The 16,304-nt window shown below is 48.6% G+C and overlaps 19 non-coding genes across 19 annotated transcripts; all 19 read right to left on the bottom strand.

Moving 5' to 3' along the window:
* Window positions 1–53: 53 nt before the first annotated feature.
* Window positions 54–135, bottom strand: Trnas-uga (transfer RNA serine (anticodon UGA)). Its single transcript has one exon. It is a non-coding gene; the product is annotated as a tRNA-Ser (tRNA).
* Window positions 136–837: 702 nt separating this feature from the next.
* On the bottom strand, window positions 838–919 carry Trnas-cga (transfer RNA serine (anticodon CGA)). The gene has a single exon. It is a non-coding gene; the product is annotated as a tRNA-Ser (tRNA).
* A 138-nt stretch (window positions 920–1,057) lies between these two features.
* Trnak-uuu (transfer RNA lysine (anticodon UUU)) lies at window positions 1,058–1,130 on the bottom strand. Its single transcript has one exon. It is a non-coding gene; the product is annotated as a tRNA-Lys (tRNA).
* Window positions 1,131–1,669: 539 nt separating this feature from the next.
* Trnaf-gaa (transfer RNA phenylalanine (anticodon GAA)) lies at window positions 1,670–1,742 on the bottom strand. The gene has a single exon. It is a non-coding gene; the product is annotated as a tRNA-Phe (tRNA).
* Window positions 1,743–2,332: 590 nt separating this feature from the next.
* Trnas-uga (transfer RNA serine (anticodon UGA)) lies at window positions 2,333–2,414 on the bottom strand. Its single transcript has one exon. It is a non-coding gene; the product is annotated as a tRNA-Ser (tRNA).
* A 702-nt stretch (window positions 2,415–3,116) lies between these two features.
* Window positions 3,117–3,198, bottom strand: Trnas-cga (transfer RNA serine (anticodon CGA)). The gene has a single exon. It is a non-coding gene; the product is annotated as a tRNA-Ser (tRNA).
* A 138-nt stretch (window positions 3,199–3,336) lies between these two features.
* Window positions 3,337–3,409, bottom strand: Trnak-uuu (transfer RNA lysine (anticodon UUU)). Its single transcript has one exon. It is a non-coding gene; the product is annotated as a tRNA-Lys (tRNA).
* Window positions 3,410–3,948: 539 nt separating this feature from the next.
* Trnaf-gaa (transfer RNA phenylalanine (anticodon GAA)) lies at window positions 3,949–4,021 on the bottom strand. Its single transcript has one exon. It is a non-coding gene; the product is annotated as a tRNA-Phe (tRNA).
* A 590-nt stretch (window positions 4,022–4,611) lies between these two features.
* Trnas-uga (transfer RNA serine (anticodon UGA)) lies at window positions 4,612–4,693 on the bottom strand. The gene has a single exon. It is a non-coding gene; the product is annotated as a tRNA-Ser (tRNA).
* A 702-nt stretch (window positions 4,694–5,395) lies between these two features.
* On the bottom strand, window positions 5,396–5,477 carry Trnas-cga (transfer RNA serine (anticodon CGA)). The gene has a single exon. It is a non-coding gene; the product is annotated as a tRNA-Ser (tRNA).
* A 138-nt stretch (window positions 5,478–5,615) lies between these two features.
* On the bottom strand, window positions 5,616–5,688 carry Trnak-uuu (transfer RNA lysine (anticodon UUU)). Its single transcript has one exon. It is a non-coding gene; the product is annotated as a tRNA-Lys (tRNA).
* Window positions 5,689–6,227: 539 nt separating this feature from the next.
* Trnaf-gaa (transfer RNA phenylalanine (anticodon GAA)) lies at window positions 6,228–6,300 on the bottom strand. Its single transcript has one exon. It is a non-coding gene; the product is annotated as a tRNA-Phe (tRNA).
* A 6,806-nt stretch (window positions 6,301–13,106) lies between these two features.
* On the bottom strand, window positions 13,107–13,188 carry Trnas-cga (transfer RNA serine (anticodon CGA)). The gene has a single exon. It is a non-coding gene; the product is annotated as a tRNA-Ser (tRNA).
* Window positions 13,189–13,326: 138 nt separating this feature from the next.
* On the bottom strand, window positions 13,327–13,399 carry Trnak-uuu (transfer RNA lysine (anticodon UUU)). The gene has a single exon. It is a non-coding gene; the product is annotated as a tRNA-Lys (tRNA).
* A 539-nt stretch (window positions 13,400–13,938) lies between these two features.
* Window positions 13,939–14,011, bottom strand: Trnaf-gaa (transfer RNA phenylalanine (anticodon GAA)). The gene has a single exon. It is a non-coding gene; the product is annotated as a tRNA-Phe (tRNA).
* A 590-nt stretch (window positions 14,012–14,601) lies between these two features.
* Window positions 14,602–14,683, bottom strand: Trnas-uga (transfer RNA serine (anticodon UGA)). The gene has a single exon. It is a non-coding gene; the product is annotated as a tRNA-Ser (tRNA).
* Window positions 14,684–15,385: 702 nt separating this feature from the next.
* Window positions 15,386–15,467, bottom strand: Trnas-cga (transfer RNA serine (anticodon CGA)). Its single transcript has one exon. It is a non-coding gene; the product is annotated as a tRNA-Ser (tRNA).
* A 138-nt stretch (window positions 15,468–15,605) lies between these two features.
* Window positions 15,606–15,678, bottom strand: Trnak-uuu (transfer RNA lysine (anticodon UUU)). Its single transcript has one exon. It is a non-coding gene; the product is annotated as a tRNA-Lys (tRNA).
* A 539-nt stretch (window positions 15,679–16,217) lies between these two features.
* Trnaf-gaa (transfer RNA phenylalanine (anticodon GAA)) lies at window positions 16,218–16,290 on the bottom strand. The gene has a single exon. It is a non-coding gene; the product is annotated as a tRNA-Phe (tRNA).
* Between the last annotated feature and the right edge of the window lie 14 nt (window positions 16,291–16,304).

The following is a 16,304-nucleotide window of genomic DNA, read 5'->3' as shown; positions in this document are numbered from 1 at the left end:
CGCAACTGCTAGGATGCAGCTGAACGTCCGCCTTTTGAGAGCGAGAAAATTTTCGCAGTCGGCAGGACTCGAACCTACGCTCCCAGAGGGAATCTGATTTCAAGTCAGACGCCTTAACCACTCGGCCACGACTGCCGGTGGCGGAAGCGACTCCCGACAACTGAAACCGCCATCTTTAGAAGCAATCTGATGGCAGAAAACGGCGTGGCCTCACTCTTTTCTGTAGGGTTTCCATTAGCCGTTACGAAAGTGTATTAATTTTCGCCCAGACAGGGACTTGAACCCAGGACCCTTTGGTTGAAAACCTAGCGCTCTACCGACTCAGCTATGCGGGCCCACGCACGAGCATTATCGTACAGCTGCGCGGTGTGCGAGTGATTCGTATGTCGTAATTACTGGCTTATGGCTCCGATGGCGACTTCACCGACTTCCCACTGACGCACCGCTGACGCTAGTTTTCTGTCGTCTTAAAACGATCGACATACCTCCAAGCAGCTGCGAGATCTTAAGAAAAGAAACGCTGCACCACTGCTTTGGCCGCACTCGAGTGATGGAAATTGCGATTCTTAAAAAGAAAATGAAATGTTCGCTCTGTCCATCACTTTCGAGCACATCTGTGAACTCACGATCTCAGCGACGGCTTTCTGCAGTCCCAGCGTCAGTGTCAGTGTGAGGTGAACCGATAGCCACAGTAAGCAGCGGTCGTCGCGAAAACTCAGTATTCTTAAAACGGAAATTTTCGTCTTGTTGAGAATGGCGTCACTGGTTTGCACCCGCATTCGCCCACGCATGTCACATGTGTGCGAAAATGTTTGCTCCTCTGTACGCAAAATCGCACGCAGCCGGTAGGATTCGAACCTACGCTCCCAGAGGGAATCTGATTTCGAGTCAGACGCCTTAACCACTCGGCCACGACTGCCGTTAGCGCGGTGTTCTCCCGACACATGCAACTGCTACCGTTTAAAGCACTGTGGTGTCAGTAAACGGCGTAACTGCATTATTTTCCGTAGCGTTTCCACCGCTACCAGACGAATCGCTACCAAAGTGTTAAAATTTCCGCCTCGACGGGGCCTTGAACCCTGGACCCTTAGGTTAAAAGCCTAATGCTCTACCAACTGAGCTATCCGGGCTCAGACGAGGCTGCAAAACCTCCCACAATGCACAACTATACATTGACTCATGTCCTTTACTGTTGTGCAATCGCTGTATGGGGCCGTTACTAATAAAACGTCGCCTACATGCTGTCTACAAACTTATCACGCTAAGCTCGTAACACACTCTCGAAGACTGCTGGCACACGATGCAACAACAAATTGCACTAGTTGTTACGCCTCATACGTCGGAGCAGAGAATTTACGTGTTTTGTCGACACTCACTGGGCAATTGGAAAATTCACAAGCATTTCGAATGCAATGTTTCCCACGCTTTCGCTCATTTCACGGTTCCGTTGAAGACGTTCTTCACCACCTGACACAGAAAAAGGAATGCAGTCGGTAGGATATTTTTAATTCTTTTGCTTCTAGGGGAGTTAGTTGTCTAGTGAGTTCCTCTTATGGCATGCACTAGACAACCAGAACAGCTACAGGAGAGAGTCATTTTTGTTGTCAGCGGTAGTTGCATTATCACAAACGCAGAGTAATTCCATTGGCGTCGCATCAAAACGAATACCTGCCGAAACCCGGGATCGAACCAGGGACCTTTAGATCTTCAGTCTAACGCTCTCCCAACTGAGCTATTTCGGCTGACGTCGAAGGTTGCCATTTGCATGTGTTCGTTAACCTCTGCCTCGTTGCCAATTTCACAGTCACCTTCGTCTGATAAGACACAGGGGCGCTGAAAGGCGAGCAGCCGATGCAGTGAAGTTCCACACACATTTCTTCTTCTTCCGTCATCGTAACAAGCAAACATGTCGACTCGATTCGTGTAATATTGACTTCGCTGACGCTAGAAAACCCGTGCTATATCGATGCCAGGGGCAACTCGTGTGCGGAGAACGAGACACAAGAAGGAGTGAGTCTCTCCACCGTATGAGAGGCAGTATCTAGCAGATACACACGGTAAAACATACGACTTGCGTTAGCTCATAAATTGCTACACGTCATCGTCTGCAAGCTAAAATGGACACATCTGCACTGCCCAGTGAGGCGACACTTGTACTAACACCAGGTGGACGGCTGTGAGACGCGGAGATGAGCTGCGGCTTCTGGGCGCGACTGTAACGCTGCGCCCTGGATCAAATAGCACTGCACATTGCTGGTGACCCACGTGTTTAGTAGTGACGCAACTGCTAGGATGCAGCTGAACGTCCGCCTTTTGAGAGCGAGAAAATTTTCGCAGTCGGCAGGACTCGAACCTACGCTCCCAGAGGGAATCTGATTTCAAGTCAGACGCCTTAACCACTCGGCCACGACTGCCGGTGGCGGAAGCGACTCCCGACAACTGAAACCGCCATCTTTAGAAGCAATCTGATGGCAGAAAACGGCGTGGCCTCACTCTTTTCTGTAGGGTTTCCATTAGCCGTTACGAAAGTGTATTAATTTTCGCCCAGACAGGGACTTGAACCCAGGACCCTTTGGTTGAAAACCTAGCGCTCTACCGACTCAGCTATGCGGGCCCACGCACGAGCATTATCGTACAGCTGCGCGGTGCGCGAGTGATTCGTATGTCGTAATTACTGGCTTATGGCTCCGATGGCGACTTCACCGACTTCCCACTGACGCACCGCTGACGCTAGTTTTCTGTCGTCTTAAAACGATCGACATACCTCCAAGCAGCTGCGAGATCTTAAGAAAAGAAACGCTGCACCACTGCTTTGGCCGCACTCGAGTGATGGAAATTGCGATTCTTAAAAAGAAAATGAAATGTTCGCTCTGTCCATCACTTTCGAGCACATCTGTGAACTCACGATCTCAGCGACGGCTTTCTGCAGTCCCAGCGTCAGTGTCAGTGTGAGGTGAACCGATAGCCACAGTAAGCAGCGGTCGTCGCGAAAACTCAGTATTCTTAAAACGGAAATTTTCGTCTTGTTGAGAATGGCGTCACTGGTTTGCACCCGCATTCGCCCACGCATGTCACATGTGTGCGAAAATGTTTGCTCCTCTGTACGCAAAATCGCACGCAGCCGGTAGGATTCGAACCTACGCTCCCAGAGGGAATCTGATTTCGAGTCAGACGCCTTAACCACTCGGCCACGACTGCCGTTAGCGCGGTGTTCTCCCGACACATGCAACTGCTACCGTTTAAAGCACTGTGGTGTCAGTAAACGGCGTAACTGCATTATTTTCCGTAGCGTTTCCACCGCTACCAGACGAATCGCTACCAAAGTGTTAAAATTTCCGCCTCGACGGGGCCTTGAACCCTGGACCCTTAGGTTAAAAGCCTAATGCTCTACCAACTGAGCTATCCGGGCTCAGACGAGGCTGCAAAACCTCCCACAATGCACAACTATACATTGACTCATGTCCTTTACTGTTGTGCAATCGCTGTATGGGGCCGTTACTAATAAAACGTCGCCTACATGCTGTCTACAAACTTATCACGCTAAGCTCGTAACACACTCTCGAAGACTGCTGGCACACGATGCAACAACAAATTGCACTAGTTGTTACGCCTCATACGTCGGAGCAGAGAATTTACGTGTTTTGTCGACACTCACTGGGCAATTGGAAAATTCACAAGCATTTCGAATGCAATGTTTCCCACGCTTTCGCTCATTTCACGGTTCCGTTGAAGACGTTCTTCACCACCTGACACAGAAAAAGGAATGCAGTCGGTAGGATATTTTTAATTCTTTTGCTTCTAGGGGAGTTAGTTGTCTAGTGAGTTCCTCTTATGGCATGCACTAGACAACCAGAACAGCTACAGGAGAGAGTCATTTTTGTTGTCAGCGGTAGTTGCATTATCACAAACGCAGAGTAATTCCATTGGCGTCGCATCAAAACGAATACCTGCCGAAACCCGGGATCGAACCAGGGACCTTTAGATCTTCAGTCTAACGCTCTCCCAACTGAGCTATTTCGGCTGACGTCGAAGGTTGCCATTTGCATGTGTTCGTTAACCTCTGCCTCGTTGCCAATTTCACAGTCACCTTCGTCTGATAAGACACAGGGGCGCTGAAAGGCGAGCAGCCGATGCAGTGAAGTTCCACACACATTTCTTCTTCTTCCGTCATCGTAACAAGCAAACATGTCGACTCGATTCGTGTAATATTGACTTCGCTGACGCTAGAAAACCCGTGCTATATCGATGCCAGGGGCAACTCGTGTGCGGAGAACGAGACACAAGAAGGAGTGAGTCTCTCCACCGTATGAGAGGCAGTATCTAGCAGATACACACGGTAAAACATACGACTTGCGTTAGCTCATAAATTGCTACACGTCATCGTCTGCAAGCTAAAATGGACACATCTGCACTGCCCAGTGAGGCGACACTTGTACTAACACCAGGTGGACGGCTGTGAGACGCGGAGATGAGCTGCGGCTTCTGGGCGCGACTGTAACGCTGCGCCCTGGATCAAATAGCACTGCACATTGCTGGTGACCCACGTGTTTAGTAGTGACGCAACTGCTAGGATGCAGCTGAACGTCCGCCTTTTGAGAGCGAGAAAATTTTCGCAGTCGGCAGGACTCGAACCTACGCTCCCAGAGGGAATCTGATTTCAAGTCAGACGCCTTAACCACTCGGCCACGACTGCCGGTGGCGGAAGCGACTCCCGACAACTGAAACCGCCATCTTTAGAAGCAATCTGATGGCAGAAAACGGCGTGGCCTCACTCTTTTCTGTAGGGTTTCCATTAGCCGTTACGAAAGTGTATTAATTTTCGCCCAGACAGGGACTTGAACCCAGGACCCTTTGGTTGAAAACCTAGCGCTCTACCGACTCAGCTATGCGGGCCCACGCACGAGCATTATCGTACAGCTGCGCGGTGCGCGAGTGATTCGTATGTCGTAATTACTGGCTTATGGCTCCGATGGCGACTTCACCGACTTCCCACTGACGCACCGCTGACGCTAGTTTTCTGTCGTCTTAAAACGATCGACATACCTCCAAGCAGCTGCGAGATCTTAAGAAAAGAAACGCTGCACCACTGCTTTGGCCGCACTCGAGTGATGGAAATTGCGATTCTTAAAAAGAAAATGAAATGTTCGCTCTGTCCATCACTTTCGAGCACATCTGTGAACTCACGATCTCAGCGACGGCTTTCTGCAGTCCCAGCGTCAGTGTCAGTGTGAGGTGAACCGATAGCCACAGTAAGCAGCGGTCGTCGCGAAAACTCAGTATTCTTAAAACGGAAATTTTCGTCTTGTTGAGAATGGCGTCACTGGTTTGCACCCGCATTCGCCCACGCATGTCACATGTGTGCGAAAATGTTTGCTCCTCTGTACGCAAAATCGCACGCAGCCGGTAGGATTCGAACCTACGCTCCCAGAGGGAATCTGATTTCGAGTCAGACGCCTTAACCACTCGGCCACGACTGCCGTTAGCGCGGTGTTCTCCCGACACATGCAACTGCTACCGTTTAAAGCACTGTGGTGTCAGTAAACGGCGTAACTGCATTATTTTCCGTAGCGTTTCCACCGCTACCAGACGAATCGCTACCAAAGTGTTAAAATTTCCGCCTCGACGGGGCCTTGAACCCTGGACCCTTAGGTTAAAAGCCTAATGCTCTACCAACTGAGCTATCCGGGCTCAGACGAGGCTGCAAAACCTCCCACAATGCACAACTATACATTGACTCATGTCCTTTACTGTTGTGCAATCGCTGTATGGGGCCGTTACTAATAAAACGTCGCCTACATGCTGTCTACAAACTTATCACGCTAAGCTCGTAACACACTCTCGAAGACTGCTGGCACACGATGCAACAACAAATTGCACTAGTTGTTACGCCTCATACGTCGGAGCAGAGAATTTACGTGTTTTGTCGACACTCACTGGGCAATTGGAAAATTCACAAGCATTTCGAATGCAATGTTTCCCACGCTTTCGCTCATTTCACGGTTCCGTTGAAGACGTTCTTCACCACCTGACACAGAAAAAGGAATGCAGTCGGTAGGATATTTTTAATTCTTTTGCTTCTAGGGGAGTTAGTTGTCTAGTGAGTTCCTCTTATGGCATGCACTAGACAACCAGAACAGCTACAGGAGAGAGTCATTTTTGTTGTCAGCGGTAGTTGCATTATCACAAACGCAGAGTAATTCCATTGGCGTCGCATCAAAACGAATACCTGCCGAAACCCGGGATCGAACCAGGGACCTTTAGATCTTCAGTCTAACGCTCTCCCAACTGAGCTATTTCGGCTGACGTCGAAGGTTGCCATTTGCATGTGTTCGTTAACCTCTGCCTCGTTGCCAATTTCACAGTCACCTTCGTCTGATAAGACACAGGGGCGCTGAAAGGCGAGCAGCCGATGCAGTGAAGTTCCACACACATTTCTTCTTCTTCCGTCATCGTAACAAGCAAACATGTCGACTCGATTCGTGTAATATTGACTTCGCTGACGCTAGAAAACCCGTGCTATATCGATGCCAGGGGCAACTCGTGTGCGGAGAACGAGACACAAGAAGGAGTGAGTCTCTCCACCGTATGAGAGGCAGTATCTAGCAGATACACACGGTAAAACATACGACTTGCGTTAGCTCATAAATTGCTACACGTCATCGTCTGCAAGCTAAAATGGACACATCTGCACTGCCCAGTGAGGCGACACTTGTACTAACACCAGGTGGACGGCTGTGAGACGCGGAGATGAGCTGCGGCTTCTGGGCGCGACTGTAACGCTGCGCCCTGGATCAAATAGCACTGCACATTGCTGGTGACCCACGTGTTTAGTAGTGACGCAACTGCTAGGATGCAGCTGAACGTCCGCCTTTTGAGAGCGAGAAAATTTTCGCAGTCGGCAGGACTCGAACCTACGCTCCCAGAGGGAATCTGATTTCAAGTCAGACGCCTTAACCACTTTTTTTTTTTTTTTTTTTTTACCGTGCGTTAACCAATTGCGCCACTTTTTTTTTATCTTTATTCTTTTAATTAATTTTTTTTAAACGAAATCCCCTCCTTTAGGGACCACCGTGAAGAGTTGTTCAAGAAGAATTTAAAAAGAAAAAAAACAAAAAGATGTTTTGTCATCTCGGATCCAAGTGTATTCTGGTGATCCGTGTGCACTGTTGGAGGGAGGTACCGAGGCGCAGTGGCTGAAGTCAGGACACGAGGCAGAAGCAGTGGGGCCTCTTCGCGGCACTACAGGTGCTCCGCGTCCCAACCCACCCCTACACTCCCGGTTCACTACCCTATTCCCATTTTTTCGAATACAATGTTAAGCATATTTCCAAAGTTCTTGCCATGATTCTTGTATTGAAGTGTTTTGTGAAATTCGATTTCCATATGCATTTTGAATGCGACAGGATCATCATCCCCAAGTTTGTTAAAGATATAACTAGAATAATTACCCAGTAACCAAGCCACAGTATTATTTTTCGTCTGTGGGTAAAACTTAAAATCAGGCCGATAGATCATCATTGCGTGGACATTGGCGGGAACACTGCGAGTGATAAGTGCGACTTGTTGCTGAATCCAGTTCCAGTTGTGGAGACGTTCCCCACAGGTGCATCTGTGCAGCACGGTATCTGTGAGGTTGCAGTGAAGACAGAGGTCGGTAGCACTCAGCCCTATCCGGTGGAGTCGCTCATTGGTACTTATGATATTATTGACTGCTTTGTACCACGCAGTACGAGCATCCGAGCTCAAAACAGTGGAACCAACGTTTCGCCATACTGCATCCCATTGGACTCCACTATATTTGCTAACAATCGGATTCTGGCTTTCGTGTTCCCTCCTTTCCGCCAAAATTGCTTTTGCCGTTAAGGACTGAGTGTGCCGTAACTGGTGACTAAGGTAGCTATACTCGAGATAATACTCTCTGATATGTTTAAGCCGGTAACAAATAGGTTGAACATTCAGCGGAGATTCAAGACTGTGTGGCCGGACAGCATGAAATAACTGTGCCGTAAGACCATGAGGTTCATCCTGTATGATTGCCGCCGTGCGTGACACGTACAGAGCCAGTGCTTTGCGCCGTATGTCAACCAATCCCATCCCTCCATGCGTTGGGTGTAGCGCTGCTGTTCGTGCAGATACACGAAAGATCTCGCCTTTCCATAGAAAATTCGTAACTTTTGACATGATATTTTGAGCCACTCCTGCAGGAATAGGAAGAACCTGCGCCGTGTAGAAGGCCTTAGATAAAACACACGTATTAATCAACGTAATTCTGTCAAATTGGTTCAGACTTCTGTGGTAGTTATCAATTACTGCACCGTTGATTTTGTGAGCCACATCCCTCCAGTTCGCCGCCGTCATGTTTAATATTGACGCCTTCAACACTATCCCTAGAGCTTTCAGTTCACTGACGTGTGTGGCACACGAAATTTGAAGACGGTCGAGGCCTCGCAGATTTAAAAACTTGCTTTTCTGTTCATTGATGTGTGCTCCAGACGCCTGACAGTAGGTCTTGAGGACAGCTTCAAGCGCAGTGACGTCAGACTCATCTCTGATAACAATCCCAACATCATCCGCATAGGCTCCTGTTACGGACTTCACTCCTGAGATCGTTAAACCACTAAGCTTCGCCTGCAGGTGCGTGAGGAGCGGCTCGAGCGAAATGACGAACAGCAACATCGACAAGGGGCTGCCCTGAGGGACACCTCTGTCGATGAGGAGCCGTTTCGTGAGTTGCGAATTTACTGAAATTTTTGCAGTGATTCCGATGGCTACATTTTTTATTATTGCGATCGCGGACGGTAAGAAGCCCAAGCGCCGCAGTGTCTCTAGTAGGTACGTGTGGTTGACAAGATCAAATGCCTTAAAAAAATCGAGAAAGAGCAGACCACATTGTACGTTGCTGGCGTCAGCGAGCGCAATAATATCCCTATAAAAGGCAACCGTTTGCAGTATAGTCCGCCGAAAAGCACATGTTTGCTGTTTGCAAAGCATGTTGGAAGTGAGCGGCAGAAGCCTCATCTTAACTGCACGAGCTACAATCTTGTAATCGGAATTCAGTAGTGATATCGGCCGAAGATTTGTTACAGATTTTCCACCTCTGGTCTTAGGGAGGAGAACAATTTTACATTCTTTAAACTCTCCTGGAACAGACTGCCCCTGCAAGACCTCGTTCACCATGTCTGTGATCTTCGCTCCGAGTATGTGCCAGTACTTTTTATAAAATTCAATGGGAAGACCGTCAGGCCCAGGGGACTTGTTAGTAGGGGAACTGCAGATGATGTCGAAAACGTCTTCGTGACTGAAACCCGAAGAAAGACTTTCACTTTCGTCTGCAGTTATCCTCGAAGGAAGAACTTCAAGGAGTTGAGAAGCGCTGTCTGCATGGGGAGCGTTTGAAGTATAAGTCCTGACAAAGTAGCTGTAAAGTTCTCTGACGATATCGCGTTGATTTGTGACCGTCGTGCCATCTTCGAGTTTAAGTCCATCAATGAAAGCCCTCCTTCTATTCTTCGCGTGCTTGACAAGGTGATACAGGGCCACCGTTTCGTCTGCGCGTACTGATTTTACTTTGGATCGAACCTTAAGTCCTTCTAACTGCTTCCGTTTCAGACTGATTAATTTAGCTTTGATTCTCTGAATTTCCCCTATTCTAGTAGCCGTGGCATCCGCTCTGTCATACAAATCTCTTAATACGGAGTAATAAAATTCCATTGTCCTGCGAATTCCAGTAGCCCGTTCAATACCAAAGGACATAAGAACCCTGCGCAGTTTGGGCTTCGCTTTATAGGTCCACCATGCTATAATGCTAGGGAAGGCAGGAACAGTGCGGAGGCACTGCTCCCAAGCACGCCTGACGGCCTCCTCCAGGTCTGAGTCGGTTAATAATGAAAGATTAAGATGCCACTGATTTTTAAACCAGCGCGTGGGTTGTTGTTGTAAGTTGATACACGCAACCACGCCACTGTGGTCTGAGAAACTGGTAGGAATAGTTTCTACATTTAATAAGTTAGTTACTAAGTTTTCAGACACATAAATCCTGTCGATCCTGCTACAGGAATTTCCAACGATGTGTGTGAACCTCACTAAAGTTGGGTACCGAGCTTCCCAGGTGTCCTTGAGTTTAAGATCATAAACAAGACGGTTTAAATCAGGTGAATAATTAAAATTCGGTGTCTGATCTTTTCTGGACAATACACAATTAAAATCACCTCCAATGATCAGCTGCGGAGGATTGTTCCGCAGTAAATAAATGATGTCTTCCTTATAAAAGCGGGCTCTGTCAGCTCTACGAGTACTCCCGGAAGGCGCGTACAAATTAATAACAGTAACGCCAAAAATAGTGACACTCAGTCCTCGACCGGATTCTAATCTTTCAATGTGGGCAAACGGAATACCTTCCCTAATTAAGACGGCAGTCCCCACGTTCGTTTCTGGGGAAGAATTGATTATTGCAACAAAACCGGTAAGGTTTATTTGCTGCAAGGCCACCTCTTGTAAAAGGGCGATGTCTGTATCCGACTCGTAAAGATATTGTTGTAGAGCACGCACCTTGACGTCAGAGCGGATCTTGTTAATATTTAACGTTGTTATTTTAAATGCCTGTGGCATACTGAGACCTATGCAGGAAGGGGGAGGAATTAATCATCGCCAACGGTCGGATCGTCATGCCATTCCATTTGTTTATCCGGTTGTGAAGCCAAGTCATGCTCGTTGTGTTTGCCCCCGGCATCTTTATTCTTAGTTTTCTTTCGGACAACGTTCACATTTGGTTGGATTCTGTTCCTGCGGCGCCCACTATGAGCCATCTCGGCAGACGGCGGCGTGGGCGGGTCGTGGGGAATGTCAACGGCCGACGACGGTCCCGACACTACGGCCGGAATCACTCGCGCCGTGTCCTCCGGCGGCAACCCAGCTGCGGAAGTACTTTCGCTGTCAACACGTTTGTTATCAAACTCCACAGGAAGTGGTGTGTTGACATTTTCCGTCACCGACTGCTGTTTATGTTCGCGTTCCGTGTTATGACAACATTCCTGTTGTGTTGCCGTGTTGCGAGCCGCCGCCGTTGGCTGTTCGGCATCCTCAGCTAGAGGCGTGGTCTGTTTACTATCACGACTGTCTACGCCGTGGTGAACCCCTGCAGCGACCTGCTGTTCACATGTCGGTCGGTCCACCGGAACCTGTTGCTGTGGTTGGTTGGAGGGCCGACCATCCGTCCCCTGCGACGCCGCGACAGCAGCTGAAATGTCACTATGTGACATGCCAGAGGAAATATCGTCTACTAGAACGGAACCTTTTAAGAACTTAGTATCAGATCTACGTTCCTGCGAGTCCTGTCTCTTCGATTCTGGGGTACTGTGGGCTTCGTCCTCAGAACTACTACCGTCACAAGTCCTACGCCGTTTGTTGGTAGCAGTGTCTCCGGTCGCAAGTGTCGGTTCGTCCGTACTTGTCCGAGGCAAGGTTGGAAATTCCTCAATGCGCACGACTTCCTGTTCATGCAACGCAGCTACACCCCCGGCTGTAGCACTTGCTGCCGCTTGATTATCGGTAATAATCTCCGCGAGCGTTAGCCGTTTCCGTTGCTGTAAGGAATTTTTTAAGACGAAAACCCGTTTAGGACAATCTTGACGCATGTGGCCACTCTCATTGCAGATGTGACACGTCAAAGTTTGACCAGAGTACGTAACTTGAACCCTGTAATCGCAAACCATAATATGGGAAGGAATATTGACTTTCACATGCATATCTACTGACCGAACACCACTGAAACACTGCAAGCGATGTTGGCTAGACCAGCGTTCATTTCGAATCTGTTTGACATCCCCATACTTGCTTAACACATCTTTTAAAAAACAATTTTCAACTTCCGGGGGCAAATTAAAAATACGTACATTTTTATATTCTACGTCGGCATTAGTAACGGTGACGGTACTTACAGAGTTATCCCGATGCCGGAATTCAACTCGCCCGCCATGCTTCATTAGTATCTTATCCAGCAACACAGGGTTCAGCAATTTGACAAAAAAACAATATTGCTCCATGTCGTAATATGCAGTGTGCACCTGATCAGAATTGATACCAATAACGTCCACTATCCAGTCATGAATTTCCAGTGATGTCGGTTGTACGTGACGGGTTGACTTTTCAAATTCAAAGCGGAGGGTACTTTTCCTGGGAAATAACCTGGCCATATCAGAAATTAACAAGCGGTCGAGGCCGCTAAATAATAACAAAGAAAACGGTTAGAAACTCCAAAACAATGAATGGAAAATTTCACTGCACTTATAACAGAAAGTAAACACAACACAAATATCACAACTCGCAAACTTTCCGGTTAACAGCGCTCTCAGCACGTCCGTGTAGCTCCGTGTCTCAAGCGCGACGAACCACTCGGCCACGACTGCCGGTGGCGGAAGCGACTCCCGACAACTGAAACCGCCATCTTTAGAAGCAATCTGATGGCAGAAAACGGCGTGGCCTCACTCTTTTCTGTAGGGTTTCCATTAGCCGTTACGAAAGTGTATTAATTTTCGCCCAGACAGGGACTTGAACCCAGGACCCTTTGGTTGAAAACCTAGCGCTCTACCGACTCAGCTATGCGGGCCCACGCACGAGCATTATCGTACAGCTGCGCGGTGCGCGAGTGATTCGTATGTCGTAATTACTGGCTTATGGCTCCGATGGCGACTTCACCGACTTCCCACTGACGCACCGCTGACGCTAGTTTTCTGTCGTCTTAAAACGATCGACATACCTCCAAGCAGCTGCGAGATCTTAAGAAAAGAAACGCTGCACCACTGCTTTGGCCGCACTCGAGTGATGGAAATTGCGATTCTTAAAAAGAAAATGAAATGTTCGCTCTGTCCATCACTTTCGAGCACATCTGTGAACTCACGATCTCAGCGACGGCTTTCTGCAGTCCCAGCGTCAGTGTCAGTGTGAGGTGAACCGATAGCCACAGTAAGCAGCGGTCGTCGCGAAAACTCAGTATTCTTAAAACGGAAATTTTCGTCTTGTTGAGAATGGCGTCACTGGTTTGCACCCGCATTCGCCCACGCATGTCACATGTGTGCGAAAATGTTTGCTCCTCTGTACGCAAAATCGCACGCAGCCGGTAGGATTCGAACCTACGCTCCCAGAGGGAATCTGATTTCGAGTCAGACGCCTTAACCACTCGGCCACGACTGCCGTTAGCGCGGTGTTCTCCCGACACATGCAACTGCTACCGTTTAAAGCACTGTGGTGTTAGTAAACGGCGTAACTGCATTATTTTCCGTAGCGTTTCCACCGCTACCAGACGAATCGCTACCAAAGTGTTAAAATTTCCGCCTCGACGGGGCCTTGAACCCTGGACCCTTAGGTTAAAAGCCTAATGCTCTACCAACTGAGCTATCCGGGCTCAGACGAGGCTGCAAAACCTCCCACAATGCACAACTATACATTGACTCATGTCCTTTACTGTTGTGCAATCGCTGTATGGGGCCGTTACTAATAAAACGTCGCCTACATGCTGTCTACAAACTTATCACGCTAAGCTCGTAACACACTCTCGAAGACTGCTGGCACACGATGCAACAACAAATTGCACTAGTTGTTACGCCTCATACGTCGGAGCAGAGAATTTACGTGTTTTGTCGACACTCACTGGGCAATTGGAAAATTCACAAGCATTTCGAATGCAATGTTTCCCACGCTTTCGCTCATTTCACGGTTCCGTTGAAGACGTTCTTCACCACCTGACACAGAAAAAGGAATGCAGTCGGTAGGATATTTTTAATTCTTTTGCTTCTAGGGGAGTTAGTTGTCTAGTGAGTTCCTCTTATGGCATGCACTAGACAACCAGAACAGCTACAGGAGAGAGTCATTTTTGTTGTCAGCGGTAGTTGCATTATCACAAACGCAGAGTAATTCCATTGGCGTCGCATCAAAACGAATACCTGCCGAAACCCGGGATCGAACCAGGGACCTTTAGATCTTCAGTCTAACGCTCTCCCAACTGAGCTATTTCGGCTGACGTCGAAGGTTGCCATTTGCATGTGTTCGTTAACCTCTGCCTCGTTGCCAATTTCACAGTCACCTTCGTCTGATAAGACACAGGGGCGCTGAAAGGCGAGCAGCCGATGCAGTGAAGTTCCACACACATTTCTTCTTCTTCCGTCATCGTAACAAGCAAACATGTCGACTCGATTCGTGTAATATTGACTTCGCTGACGCTAGAAAACCCGTGCTATATCGATGCCAGGGGCAACTCGTGTGCGGAGAACGAGACACAAGAAGGAGTGAGTCTCTCCACCGTATGAGAGGCAGTATCTAGCAGATACACACGGTAAAACATACGACTTGCGTTAGCTCATAAATTGCTACACGTCATCGTCTGCAAGCTAAAATGGACACATCTGCACTGCCCAGTGAGGCGACACTTGTACTAACACCAGGTGGACGGCTGTGAGACGCGGAGATGAGCTGCGGCTTCTGGGCGCGACTGTAACGCTGCGCCCTGGATCAAATAGCACTGCACATTGCTGGTGACCCACGTGTTTAGTAGTGACGCAACTGCTAGGATGCAGCTGAACGTCCGCCTTTTGAGAGCGAGAAAATTTTCGCAGTCGGCAGGACTCGAACCTACGCTCCCAGAGGGAATCTGATTTCAAGTCAGACGCCTTAACCACTCGGCCACGACTGCCGGTGGCGGAAGCGACTCCCGACAACTGAAACCGCCATCTTTAGAAGCAATCTGATGGCAGAAAACGGCGTGGCCTCACTCTTTTCTGTAGGGTTTCCATTAGCCGTTACGAAAGTGTATTAATTTTCGCCCAGACAGGGACTTGAACCCAGGACCCTTTGGTTGAAAACCTAGCGCTCTACCGACTCAGCTATGCGGGCCCACGCACGAGCATTATCGTACAGCTGCGCGGTGCGCGAGTGATTCGTATGTCGTAATTACTGGCTTATGGCTCCGATGGCGACTTCACCGACTTCCCACTGACGCACCGCTGACGCTAGTTTTCTGTCGTCTTAAAACGATCGACATACCTCCAAGCAGCTGCGAGATCTTAAGAAAAGAAACGCTGCACCACTGCTTTGGCCGCACTCGAGTGATGGAAATTGCGATTCTTAAAAAGAAAATGAAATGTTCGCTCTGTCCATCACTTTCGAGCACATCTGTGAACTCACGATCTCAGCGACGGCTTTCTGCAGTCCCAGCGTCAGTGTCAGTGTGAGGTGAACCGATAGCCACAGTAAGCAGCGGTCGTCGCGAAAACTCAGTATTCTTAAAACGGAAATTTTCGTCTTGTTGAGAATGGCGTCACTGGTTTGCACCCGCATTCGCCCACGCATGTCACATGTGTGCGAAAATGTTTGCTCCTCTGTACGCAAAATCGCACGCAGCCGGTAGGATTCGAACCTACGCTCCCAGAGGGAATCTGATTTCGAGTCAGACGCCTTAACCACTCGGCCACGACTGCCGTTAGCGCGGTGTTCTCCCGACACATGCAACTGCTACCGTTTAAAGCACTGTGGTGTTAGTAAACGGCGTAACTGCATTATTTTCCGTAGCGTTTCCACCGCTACCAGACGAATCGCTACCAAAGTGTTAAAATTTCCGCCTCGACGGGGCCTTGAACCCTGGACCCTTAGGTTAAAAGCCTAATGCTCTACCAACTGAGCTATCCGGGCTCAGACGAGGCTGCAAAACCTCCCACAATGCACAACTATACATTGACTCATGTCCTTTACTGTTGTGCAATCGCTGTATGGGGCCGTTACTAATAAAACGTCGCCTACATGCTGTCTACAAACTTATCACGCTAAGCTCGTAACACACTCTCGAAGACTGCTGGCACACGATGCAACAACAAATTGCACTAGTTGTTACGCCTCATACGTCGGAGCAGAGAATTTACGTGTTTTGTCGACACTCACTGGGCAATTGGAAAATTCACAAGCATTTCGAATGCAATGTTTCCCACGCTTTCGCTCATTTCACGGTTCCGTTGAAGACGTTCTTCACCACCTGACACAGAAAAAGGAATGCAGTCGGTAGGATATTTTTAATTCTTTTGCTTCTAGGGGAGTTAGTTGTCTAGTGAGTTCCTCTTATGGCATGCACTAGACAACCAGAACAGCTACAGGAGAGAGTCATTTTTGTTGTCAGCGGTAGTTGCATTATCACAAACGCAGAGTAATTCCATTGGCGTCGCATCAAAACGAATACCTGCCGAAACCCGGGATCGAACCAGGGACCTTTAGATCTTCAGTCTAACGCTCTCCCAACTGAGCTATTTCGGCTGACGTCGAAGGTT

The sequence above is a fragment of the Schistocerca serialis genome, unplaced genomic scaffold (genome assembly GCF_023864345.2).
Source record: "Schistocerca serialis cubense isolate TAMUIC-IGC-003099 unplaced genomic scaffold, iqSchSeri2.2 HiC_scaffold_1368, whole genome shotgun sequence".
Classification (NCBI taxonomy): domain Eukaryota; kingdom Metazoa; phylum Arthropoda; class Insecta; order Orthoptera; family Acrididae; genus Schistocerca; species Schistocerca serialis.
This window is presented reverse-complemented; position numbering and strand designations above follow the sequence as displayed.